We start from the raw sequence: 13644 nt of genomic DNA, 5'->3' as shown, positions 1-13644 counted from the left end.
GAATGACCAACGTGCTCAGTTGCTAAAGTCAGTTTCTGTCGGTAATCGGTTTTCCACAGTTTCAGAAGTCAGATATATTTGGAAAAGTAATATAAAAATTGGTGGAAGCGATTTGCTAGTGTTTGAGATGTGTTTTGTAAATATATCACAATAAATATTGTGTCATCATATACGACGAATTTTCTGATTGGTGGTTGGTTCAGACACACGGGAACCCCAGTATTGAAATGGCGTCACCGAAGCCTCCTCAGTAACCCAAGCTCTGAAGAGCGTCACTCTGTGTTAAATGCTTGGATAGTGCGGAAGCACAAACTCTGAATTGGTGATCGTGATTAAAGTAGTGTTATTCCAGTAACAGTATCTGGTTCTAAATGATATTTTAAATTGTGCAGTTGGAAGATTTTACTGTTCTTGAGTAAATGGAATAGTATATTTTGGCAGAGTTTACTTTCAATATACACTGACTGACAGAGCAAATGCAACACCAAGAAGGAGTGGTCAGAACTTTATGCCAATTGCAGGGTAGACTGACGTCACTGAGGTATGCTCATGATGTGAAATGCGCCGCTGTGCTGCGCACGTAGCGAACGATAAATGGGACACGGCGTTGGCGAATGGCCCACTTCGTACCGTGATTTCTCAGCCGACAGTCATTGTAGAACGTGTTGTCGTGTGCCACAGGACACGTGTATAGCTAAGAATGCCAGGCCGCCGTCAACGGAGGCATTTCCAGCAGACAGACGACTTTACGAGGGGTATGGTGATCGGGCTGAGAAGGGCAGGTTGGTCGCTTCGTCAAATCTCAGCCGATACCCATAGGGATGTGTCCACGGTGCAGCGCCTGTGGCGAAGATGGTTGGCGCAGGGATATGTGGCACGTGCGAGGGGTCCAGGCGCAGCCCGAATGACGTCAGCACGCGAGGATCGGCGCATCCGCCGCCAAGCGGTGGCACCCCGCACGCCACGTCAACCGCCATTCTTCAGCATGTGCAAGACACCCTGGCTGTTCCAATATCGACCAGAACAATTTCCCGTCGATTGGTTGAAGGAGGCCTGCACTCCCGGCGTCCGCTCAGAAGACTACCATTGACTCCACAGCATAGACGTGCACGCCTGGCATGGTGCCGGGCTAGAGCGACTTGGATGAGGGAATGGTGGAACGTCGTGTTCTCCGATGAGTCACGCTTCTGTTCTGTCAGTGATAGACGGTGCTTAGTGACCGATGTGTAGCAAGTGTAGTGGAGACGTGCTATTGTTTCACTACTTCGCGACGGGCGCGTTTCGCGAAGAACTTCCGTAGCGAACCGTGTGCTGCTTTTCAAACTGTATTCTCACCCTTTAAGTGAAGTGTGTATTATATATGTACCAGTTTGTTTAGCTGATATTGTAAAGAGAAAGAGTATTTCGGCTCGTAGCATTAAGCAGCGAAGATATTGTCAACCATAGTCTTCTGTGTTCCAGTGGATTATTTTCCAGCAAGATGATGGCTATGTATCCAGAAGGAGGAAGTGCATTCCCACATGTTAATGCGGTGATTAACATTGAGTAAATCCCTAAATCAGCGGGGATGTAAGCTGCTATCCTGGTATCTCGAGAGTCGTCGGATGGAATTCAGTTAAGATGCATGTGTTATTTATGGCATGTTATGTAAATTATGTTAAGGTACTAGGGCAGTGTAGATAGAATTTTTAACTTCATGTAAAGTAAGCCTGACGGCATGTGTTTGTTTAAATTTGTTACTGTGATAGATTCGGATACGAGAATAATGCATGTTTATTTTATTTTCATTTTGGTTTATGATTAGATGATTGGGAAATGAGGGATTGATAGGATTAGTTGTTGTTTATTTACGCATGTTACTTAGTATAGGATATTCCGAGTTTTCCTTATTTATGTGCTAGAAGGGCTAGATTGACAGATTCATATTTATACAACGTTCAATACGTATTACTTAATTTCATTTCGGTTATTCAGAGAGACAGGTATAGATATTCTGCATGACGCATGATTTTACGGAAGCTGACTGAAGAAGCTGCAGAACGTCGTTGTTAAAATAAGAACTTTGAGTTAAGTTGGATTCTGTTTTGCCTGATGGTCTGTAAAGGACACGAACTGAGTCTCATAATGTGGAAGGCCAATGGGATTTATGAGAAATAATGAGATAAAGATTGCATGCTGAATTATAATGTATTGATGCAGGCTGATTGTATGCCTGACAAGAGAAAGAATATTGTGCAGATGTGTGTGCCTGCTAAGTCTCTTCTGAGTGTATATTGTGATCAGAATGGACAGTATTAATTCCAGACTATTGAGTCTGATGATATTCAATGGTAAAAGCATGCTAAGAAGGAATGAATACGTGAGTTTCCGTGTAGCCGGCGAAAGGCGTTATCTCATGGCAAGCTGATTTCTGGCCTGTGTTTATCTAGGCGTGAATGAGACGATACTTCCTTGTGACAGCCTCGGGAGACAGAATCCAAACTTTAGCATAGTGTTGAGTTCAACATTTCTTTTCAGCTCGTAATCTACCCGGAAGTACATGACGGATGATCGCGCTGTTGATCGCTCAAACGCAGCAGAAGGAGGCAATGTTGCCCATTGCTTTCTTCATGATATCAAGGGTTATTTATATGTCTTTCCCTTACAGGATGATGTTTTACATTGTTATTTGTGGTTGTATACCTTGTCTCGTTGTTTTTAAAGGGAACAGCCCGAGTGCTGAAGTATTGATGGTTTATCTAGTTCTGTCTAGATCTTTTGCAGTGAACCGGGTTTCACATTAGAATCTGTGTAGCATTTAAGAGTTTACTCGATATCCGATGTATATATATGTTTAGATTGATCATTTGAATTGTTGTAAATATAGTATAGGATATGCCCCTAGTATTTTGCATAACTTACATAGCGTCCATTGCGTCTTAATTATTTTCCTTTTCGTCGTTACTTTTCTTTATAATGTAACTTTTATTTAACGGTAGTATTTCGGCGACTCTCGTTTTAACTTAAATTTGGAAACCGTATCGTTGTGATGCGATACCACATGTCAGTGTTTGCGTACACTTGTTGCCATACAATATAAACAATGGACTATAAGAAGTAGCTCAGTTTTGATGTATACAAGTGTTCTTTGTTGAACTTGATTTTTGATTTCAAATTTTGTATTATCATTCTAGTAATGTTTTGATTTCCATTTATTTTCTACATTTTTGAGTTCATTTTGACATATTATTTTTTCTTGATTTAATTGTTTTCTCGTTATATGATCGGGGATATTTATCAATAAATCCATCTTACCCCCTATGATTGTTTCTCATTCGTGTTATATCTCCATTTCCTGTCATTGATTGATATTTCAGAGTAGAACTTCGACTTTTTATCCTGACCCAACCGACAACCAACCCACACTCTGCCCAACCCTGAGTTAGTCGGATGTTCATACAGGAATGGAGGCCTCGTCGTAGAGGGTATTTACCCTTGGGTACGGTACAATATAGTTAATGCAAAAGTGTTTGAGATGCATCCTGACATGTAGAATGGCTTCGACCGAGAACAGCGACACCGAAAACGTGACGCACTCATATGTATTCTCTTGTTAGCCGTGTTTGTGTTGTAAAGAAAGAAACGTAGATTCTTCCAAAGAAACGTAGATTCTTCAGTAGTAACGAGCAAACATCAAACTTTGTCAGAGTTTGGGAAGAACTTTCGGAGACTCGCAATGTTATCAGTGACGTACGATGAATCTAACCTGACGAAGGAAGACAAGCTGGAAGATAACTTTTTGATTCATACGGAATTGTTAATTTAAAATTCATTCTTGAGAGAAAAGCAATAAACAAGGTGTTGTATTTGCATAATTACCTGTCTTTTTGGGACTTAATCTATGATATGGCAATATGTACAATGGTACCTTTTCAGAGACAATATGCATCCATCATCATCCTGTTATTGTAATTTATCAACAAACATGGAATTTTGTTAATTAATTGTAAATACAGGAATGATTATTTGAAGTAATGTGCGGAGCCCTCAGCTGGCAGGGCCGTAGAATCCTGAACAAAGCAAACAACCTTTCAGTTTTACGTTGCTGCTGATATCGTGATTTTAGGTCTTCCGGGACCTCCAGGTTTATGCGGACACCGAAGCACAAGGACGTCAGTTATTTCAAAATCCCACACACTTTCCTGGATTCAGAACACAGAAGCCTCAGTAAAAAGCCACTGATAATGCCACTTGGCTATTACGCACTCCGAATCCTGAAATTTTCCACCATCAGTTTGTCTTTGAAAGTCTTGGAATTACTGAAAAAGCATGTTAGGTTACAGAAGCATATTAGGAAGATCAGAGAGATAGTTTCCAGTTACATTCCTCACTGGTCCAGATGTTGTCACTGTTTACCAGTCTATCAGAAATAATGGACTCCGTACTGCAAATAACTCTATACCTTCCCGCGATTCATCACAGGCACTACCTACATGAAGAGTAGTGTTACCTGGATAACTTGTAGCTCTATCGCTATTATATAATCAGAACTAACAATCCGACTAAAATGTAGGGAAAGAAATATAGAACTTATGTATAAATATTCCTGTCAATAAATGCACTTTAGGCACTGTATCTGAATACCAGATTAAATTTAACTAGTTTACAATAAATACATTTATCATTAATTTACTTCAATATCGACATACATTTGAAATGATTAAAAATATGATTTTCAGTAGCGTTATTCTTATTGTTATCGAGAAAATTGGCCGTGCGGTTAGCGTAGTGTACAGTAGCTGTGAGCTGAGATCTCAGGTTAGAATCACACAGTCGGCAGCCCTGAAGATGGTATACCGTGGTTTCCCATTTTACACCAGGCAAATACTCGGCCTGTAATTTATATAAAGGGAAGCGTGCATTTGCCTTCCTTTGTGCCCATATTTCTTTCATTCCTTTCATTCCTTTCTGTCTTCAGACCCAAGTTGTTATTTAGTCTTTCCTCTTGGACAACTTGTCATTAGTTTGTGAATTTTGGATCTGACAATTGCCCGGTTCTGGACATCTGGTGATGTAATTCCTGCCTGTTTCAGATCAGTCTTGATTTCTCCAATCCATTTCATTGTGTCTGGTTTTGCTTTACTCCTGCTTTCATAGAATTATTAATGTTTTTTAATGTGTCGATAGAATATTAACCTCCGTTTTCTAGTGTCACTGTGAATATTTGTGTAGGCCTATTGTTTGATTTTTCTGTCTGTTTCTGAATCGGTATTGTCCGTCGATGAGTTTTGGGCCTAAACATTTTCTTATGATTTTGTGTTCCTTTTTTTTTTTTTTTTTAAGTTTTCAATGTCTACCTTCCTGTTCAAAATTAGCATTTCAGATTCATAAAGCCATTCTAGTTTAATGACTGTATTGTAATGTTTACCGGGGAGTTGGCCGTGCGGTTAGGGGCGCGCAGCTGTGAGCTCGGATCCTGGAGATAGTGGGTTCGAACCCCACTGTCAGCAACCCTGAATATGTTTTTCCGTGGTTTACCATTTTCACACCAGGCTAATGCTGGGGCTGTACCATAATTAAGGCCACGGCTGCTTCCTTCCAATTCCTAGGCCTTTCCTGTCTCATCGTCACCATATGACCTATCTGTGTCGGTGCGACGTAAAGCAAATAGCAACAAAAAAGGTAATGTTTCATTTTAATTTGCTTGGAGATACATTTTTAACGTAGATATTTTTAGGTTAGTCGATATTCAGTTCTCATCTTTTGGCATCTAATTTAATTGGCTTTGGTTTCGAGTCCATTTTCCTGAATTGTTTCCCCAAGGTATTTAAATAGTGATACACTTTTAATTTGAACATATTTTGACTCCATGAGTTTTGGTGCTTGTTTTTTACAGGTCATGTATCCTGTCTTTCGAAAGATATCTGGAGGCCGACTTTTTCCGCAATTACCTGCGGGAGTTCAATCCGATTTTGGGCTGTTGAAATGTCTAAGCAATCTCTTGCTGCTTGTCTTCTGCGTGAAGTGATTGGTTGGTGAATTTTGTGGACTAGTTTCCGTTTTGCGCCATTATTGTATCACTTATTATTATTATTATTATTATTATTATTATTATTATTATTATTATTATTATTATTATTATTATTATTTTACCGTTCGAATTTCTATAGTTTTAAACAATCAGTGGGGAGTTTTTCAATGTGGCAGAAGCCTACAATACCCTTAAATACTACTCGTCTCTGCTGGTATCGAACCTGTTGTAATTGACTTCAATGCCGTGTCTTTTCCGTGAAACAGTTACCTCATTGGTCCACTTTCGACCGATTTATTGAGCAACCGTCCTCACCAACTGACTCCCGCGACAAAAGCACCAAATTTTACCAACAGTTTAGTTACAAATATGATTTCTTACGGTGTGGCTGCATCAACTCCCTAGCCTTCAAAATTGTGTTATGGAAATCGTATGTGACTTGACACAATACAGTAGTGAAGATCAATAATTTCTTGTGATAGTGTTACCACTACATTAATGAGTAAATGCTGAAGAAGAAGCGAGTTGGGTATATGGTACGGGTCGTGTTGCTGTAGGAAAATGCCGTTACATTCTCTTAAGTACCATCCTACCCGCTTCTTTTCCAATCCCCAACGTCGCCGATAACCTGTATTTTATTGGGACGTCAATCAACTAATAACAATATCAACGAAGTGCCTTCAGCAAGACTGGACGTTGACGACCTGGTCAATGCACCCAGGTAAACCAGAGATCATTTTAAGCAGGCATCTTGAGACGGAGTTCATTGCACTAGGGTGGCCAGTTCACTACAGCACCTATGTAAGTGGTGACTGTGACTAATATTGCTTAGCTTCGGCGATCTGTCGGAATCTGGTGTTTGAACGGACATGTTCGAGTTGGGCCCACGGTGGAAGCATTCCCTGGCGGATTCCCGTACATCCTCAAAGGGTCGAGGTCTAGTCGCGCCCCTGTCTAGTGCGGTAGGTTTCTCCTTTTGTTAATGTTCGGCCACTTGTTTCTATTTGAATGTCCTTCTTAATACTAACAAGTATGAAGTAACATTTTAATATCAGTTAAAGACAGTTACTGAAATTATATCATTCCCATTCAATGATTACCATAATAACGCCTTAATTAAAACGTGTTTTTAACAAACATGTAATAAGGTTAAAATTTCATTTATGAAATGAAATGAAATGAAATGAAATGTCGTATGGCTTTTAGTGCCGGGATATCCTACGACGGGTTCGGCTCGCCAAGTGCAGGTCTTTCTAATTGACACCCGTAGGTGACCTGCCCGTCGTAATGAGGATGAAATGATGATGAAGACAACACATACACTCAGCCCCCGTGCCATTGGAATTAACCAATTAAGGTTAAAATCCCTGACCCGGCCGGGAATCGAACCCGGGACCATCTGAACCGAAGGCCAGTACGCTGACCGTTCAGCCAATGAGTCGGATGACGGTGATTCTTAATCACTAAAAGTCAAACCTAACGTAGTTTTGAGCACAGACTATACATCGCAATTAAACTTATTTTAACTGTATATGTCAATTGACTTCCGGACGTTGTGACTACTGGGGGCAGCTCCATAGGGTCGATTCGATCCTCACTCCGTGCTGACCATGGGCGAAACTCAACCGTCCTTTTTTCTGGACACCAGTAAATAATTTCTTGTACAATTTACTTTACGTTGCACCGACACAGATAGGTCTTATGGCGACGGTGGGATAGGACAGGCCACCTAGTGGTTAGGAAGTGGCCGTGGCCTTAATTAAAGTACAGCCCCAGCATTTGCCTGGTATGAAAATGGGAAACCACGGAAAGCCATCTTCAGGGCTGCCGACAGTGGGGTTCGAACCCACTATCTCCTGCATAGAAGCTCACTGCTGCGCGCCGCTAACCGCATGGCCAACTCGCCCGGTCTGGACATCACTAACCATGCACCCAACTCAACATACCCCGTTTAAACCAGGCCACAGAATTTGCGTTAACCCGTTAGAGAAAAGAAGAATCTAAATATTCTTTCACTTTTATCTAATCTGTTAATTTCCATTCTCACTCTCTTTCAGAACTGATGAATTCATATTTAGATACTGTCTGCGCTATTGCTGTTCCCTTCAAAATTTCAAAACGTTTTATAAAGTTATTTCCATTTTAGACGTTTTTATAAACTTCAAAACTTTCTGAACATTCGAATACCTGGCGGTTCTTCTATCATAGATGTCAATATGGATGCAAGATATACTGTATATGCACTATCAGTATTACAAATATAACGCAGAAGCTGGAACGTAGGAGTAGAATTCTGGAAGAAAGGGGCATGAAATCGAGCCGAAGTAAAACAGAGCATCTATGCTGTAAGGCAGAAGGACAAGTGTAAGCTCTGAAATTTACAAGGTGATGGTATGTATTTGGTTACCGGGTTTCGTTTCCTTGGATCGATTATAGAACAAGATAGAGATGGCGCAATGAAATTGTCTTCCAGAATATGAGAAGAAATGGAGAATCTGGATAGAGACGTAAGGAGTGTCTTACCATAGAAGGGTACCGATAAAATTCAAAGAAAAAAAAATTACAGGACAGTCGTGAGACCAGCCATGCTGCACGCTATTGAAACGTTGCCTCCGATAAAGAACGATATCAGCAGGTAGCAGAAATGAGGATGCTTCCATGGATGTGCGGAAAGATCGCCTCCCAAAAGATCACGTACTGGGCACTCGGAAAGCCACCAACAAGGGAGACAAAGATTCAGGGGGCAAGATTAAGTCCGGTTGGCTGTCTTATTGAGAGGGACAATTCATATGTCACCAAAAAGATTACACGCATGCAAGTTAAGGGGAAGAAGTAGCGTGGGTGTCCAAAAAAGAGATGGATGGATCTGATGAGACTAGACCTGACGAAAAGTATCTAAACGTTGAAGTAGTCGAGGACTGGGCACGATCGTAGAGACTCTTCAGAACCAGTGACTCTGTATATTGCGGAATAAGGTATAAAATAATAATAAGAAGAAGTATTCCACATGGCACTGCAGAACTAATCGCCCTTGACTACCAAGCGACCATTGCACGAGGTGATGAGTGGTCAGCGCGAGGAATCATCATCTTGGCTTTCTACACCGGGGTCACTATTTCACCGTGAGATATCTCCTTAGTTGTAATTACGTAGATTGAACGGACCTCGAATCAGCCCTCAGATTGACATAAATATCCCGGACTTGGCTGATACTCCTAAACAGCGGGGCTGGCCATACAGATCTTTTATGTCCCATAAATTGATAAGGATATGAAGCATATACAGGAGATGATTGTGGACGACTTATGACTCGAGCGGTGGAGGTCCATCATGTTTATGTTACACAGTTACTGGTCTCGAAGAGGCACATCGCCATGTAACTATGAGGGACTCTTTGAGAGCCCTCAAAGCTTGGGTTAAATTATAAGATTCCACACCAGGCACAAACTTTTCAGTACTACCTATAGTAACCCGTGAGGTGTATCAACAGGTTAATATTGAGCATTATGATGGTCATTCACGATGTTACTGTTATGGAAGAGTTATTAATCCTTAATCAGGATTTTTGATAGGAGCATTTTGCCATGTTGCACTTACTTGTTCACAGAAGTCCACATTGTTTCCGAAATCTGCAGTGTGAAGCCTTTAGTGTACGTACAGCAGCAGAGGGTAATAGGTATGAAAGCGATTGGAATACAGTATTGTGCCACTGGAAACATCCTGATATAGGTCGTTTGTGAAACAGCCGTATGTCCATTTGGGTACTATCCTTTCATTGCCAACGGATCAAAGACGAACCAGTGGCATCGTTTGGAAAGCTCTCCCAAGATATATGTTGTGTTTCTCATATTCATATTGCTCTGTATATAAGCAGCATAACAATTGTTACTGCAGTGCACCAGAAAAGAGGTAGTAGGACTTCTTAAAAGTCAAGAAAAAACAAAATAAGACAACACTGAAGGATCCGTCAATTGTGACACAAACAGGTACACAGGTGAACACGGAAATTTTAACTAATTAGAATTTAAATTTTAAATTATTCAGATAATACTTACCAGAATAGAGGATAGAATCTCGGCATGTTCATCTCCAGCCAAGCTGACTACGTTCACAGGTTTTGTACGAAATAGATCTAACATGAAATCAATTTCTTTTTTTGCTTGTTTCATAACTGATTCATAAGTTGTTAGTTAAACAATTTACTATGACAGAGCACTTGGATAACGATTTATTAACTTTGTGTATTATTCCTTTCTAAGCAGATATCATATTATTAAAAAGTTCGTTCTGCTATGATAACATGAGACTGTGCAGGATATGCCTGAAGGGATATTCCAATACAAGTAATCTAAATTTATTACAGCGCAGTCACCTGGGAATTCACACATTATTTACAGGACATAACTTGAAATATTCCATAACAAGTAGTGAAAAGTAATAATTACATAGTTATGTTCTCTTCCCTTTCCAGGCATCTTTTACCCTCCTCAGTCCGTATGTAGCATATACTCTACATGTCATTTTAATTACTTGCAATAATACAATAAAATATAAGGATGATATTAATAATGGTAGAAAAATCAACTCTTGAGTCCTGATGTAGCGTATATGCTACAAGTCATTAACAAAGTAGTAAAATTTTATTTTCTGTTTTTTAACATTTTAAAGTTATTTGAGCAAAATATAACATATTAAATCAGAAAACAGGTTTGGGACTGAAGAGATTACGAATAGTTTTACGAGGTCTTGCGGTTTTGTTATTCTTGTGGTCTGAAGCTTTGCAATTTAGTCGTCTCGAGTCAGTAATGCACTGAAGGAGTTTAGTAAATAAATTGTCATTAGTCCTGAAATTGGTTTAGCTTTTAGGGTAATGTCTTCAATTTATCGAACGTGGTTCTTATGAACGTAAATCACAAATCTGACGAGTACAGTGATCTGAATGTTAAGCAACTGTCTATCTTGAACACGTTTTGATTTAGTTAGCATACCTTACATAGGTATTGTTTGTAGAAAAGAAATGAAACGGCGTATGGCTTTTAGTTCCGGGAGTGTCCGAGGATATGTGCAGTTCTTTTGATTTAACTCCCGTAAGGCGACCTGCGCGTCGTGATGAGGATGAAAGTGATGATGAATACGATGCATACACCCAGCCCCGGTGCCAACGAAATTAACCAATGATGGTTAAAATTCCCGAACCTGGCGGCAATAGTACCCGGGATCCTTGTGACCAAAGGCCAGCACGCTAACCATTTAGCCGTGGAGCCGGACATTGTTTGTAGAAATTAATCGTTGTTGTGTACGTGTGGTATGTTTTTATCCCTTAGTATTTGGATACAACAGATAGACAAAATTCAGTATTCTCGTTATAGAACAAGAAAGATAGCATGTACTTCACCCGTATCAGTAACGTGCAAAGGTTGTGACAGCGTTGTATTCGATATTGGATTTTCCTATTGATTTCATAGTCTCGATTTCAAAGCCTTCAACAATGCTTTGATATTCACTACTTTCTCACTTCAGCTCTAGAAATGTACTGCTGAGTGATTCAAACGGTTGAGGCCTAGGCCTTTTTTACCCAAAATTGGCACTTCCAACCCGGCTCAGTCTGGTGATTTTTGAAGGTGCACAAATACGTCAGCCTCGTGTCGTTAGATTTACTGGCAAGTAAAAGAAATGCTGCGGGGCCTCAGCGTCTCCAAAAATAGTTAAAATGTAGTTAATGGGACGTATAATAATTTCGTATGGCTATTTCTAGCCGAGTGCAGCCCTTGTGAGGCAGACCCTCCGATGAGGGTGGGCGGCATCTGCCATGCGTAGGTAACTGCGTGTTATTGTGGTGGAGAATAGTGTTATGTGTGGTGTGTGAGTTGCAGGGATGTTGGGGACAGTACAAATACCCAGCCCCCGGACCATTGGAATTAACCAATGAAGGTCAAAATCCCCGACCCGGCCGGAAATCGAACCCGGGACCCTCAGAACCTATGGTCAGTACGCTGACCATTCAGCCAACGAGTCGGACAATGGGACGTAAAACTATTATTATTATTATTATTATTATTATTATTATTATTATTATTATTATTGTTATAAATGTACTAGGAGGGCTTCGTTCTTATATCATGGTGACACATTCCTTCCAAGACTAAATTTCGGGGAAATATCACAGTAATATCTTAACTACATATGTAATCAGTAAATATTAGCCACACAGTAAACACTTTTTATTGAAGACGACGCTTTTCTTATATTTATGATTGAATAACAGTAATTCCAATGTGATTATTCAGCGCATAGTCGTAAGACCTGAAGAAAAATGAATATTTATCAAGCAAAGAAATCTAGTAAAAGTGCCGTAATGAAATCTGTCTAGCGAGTGGTGAGATAACTCGTTAACCATTATCGACCTGAGTGCGACAAGTGCAAGCTGGTGAGGCCATTTATGATTAAATATTCCAGTCTATCTACGGTTTATCAAGACCTGAAGGCCTGGGAGAGCTTTAGTCGTCGCTCATCAATGGTTTTCAAGTTTTATGAAGAGGGGTAAGGTCGAGATAATTGTGTACATGCTAACCAAAGCCACGCAATCCTCTGCACAATTCTATTTTCCATTATATAGATGGAATTATTCCTATGGGTGCAATGAAAGTTCATTAACGGATGTAAAGAGAAAGGCTCCATTTCGTCCTGCGTATTACAGATGGTGGTAGGACTTTACGGGAATATAACATGTTAATTACTCACGCTAAATAGAGGTATTTAATTCAGAATATGCAGAAGTCACAAGAATAGCACCGCTGTTCGGTGGCCCGAATCACTTATTTGTCGTGTCAGAATCAAATAGAGAAACACGCATATATCTATATGTATAAATAAAATTGTAACGACTGTGTGTCTGTACATTGACTATTTGGGTGAAATTTTCGTACAGCTGTCCGTTTAAAGGGTAATAATGACCATCAGCAGATTTTTAGCGTTGGTGTCTGTTTGTCTGTCTGTCTGCGTTCTTATAACTTGAAAACTACTTAATATATTTCTACCAAACTTGATATTTAGAATACACCTGTCCTTGGGTAGGTTTCAGAGCCAATATTGTTTGTGAATATTTGCATTTACTTGGGGTTTATCCGAAACCGGGACCATGATTTAGCACTCCCACAAAATATTCACATCCAAAATTAATGGAAATCTACCATCGCCAATGGAAATAAATTTCTAAAACTTTTTCTCATGTGCTTAATTTCGATAGGAGGATTAATAAGGAAAATATCATGAACGGTCGGTTTTGCAGGCTACGTTCAGCGGACATAGCTCAAAAGGTGTTGTACGTAGAGCAGATTCTGTCAACATAAATAAAGTCGTAACGACCGTGTGTCTGTACACTGACTATTTTGGCGAAATTTTCGTACAGTTATCCGCTTCAGGAGTAATAATGACCATCTCCATATTTCTTAGCTTTAGTTTCCTGAAAGTCCAATCTGCCAGACGAGCTAGAAAATTGAAATTAGGCAAAATTATATGTCTAAGCCTGTGATCGACGGAAAGCTTCCAAGACCTTAAAATATTTCATTTTTTACCACCGAAAAATATCGGAATACTAGCTGATGTACCCGTGCTTCGCTAGGGAATTCTACACT

The sequence above is a fragment of the Anabrus simplex genome, chromosome 3, assembly GCF_040414725.1.
Source record: "Anabrus simplex isolate iqAnaSimp1 chromosome 3, ASM4041472v1, whole genome shotgun sequence".
Taxonomy (NCBI): Eukaryota; Metazoa; Arthropoda; class Insecta; order Orthoptera; family Tettigoniidae; genus Anabrus; species Anabrus simplex.
This window is presented reverse-complemented; position numbering follows the sequence as displayed.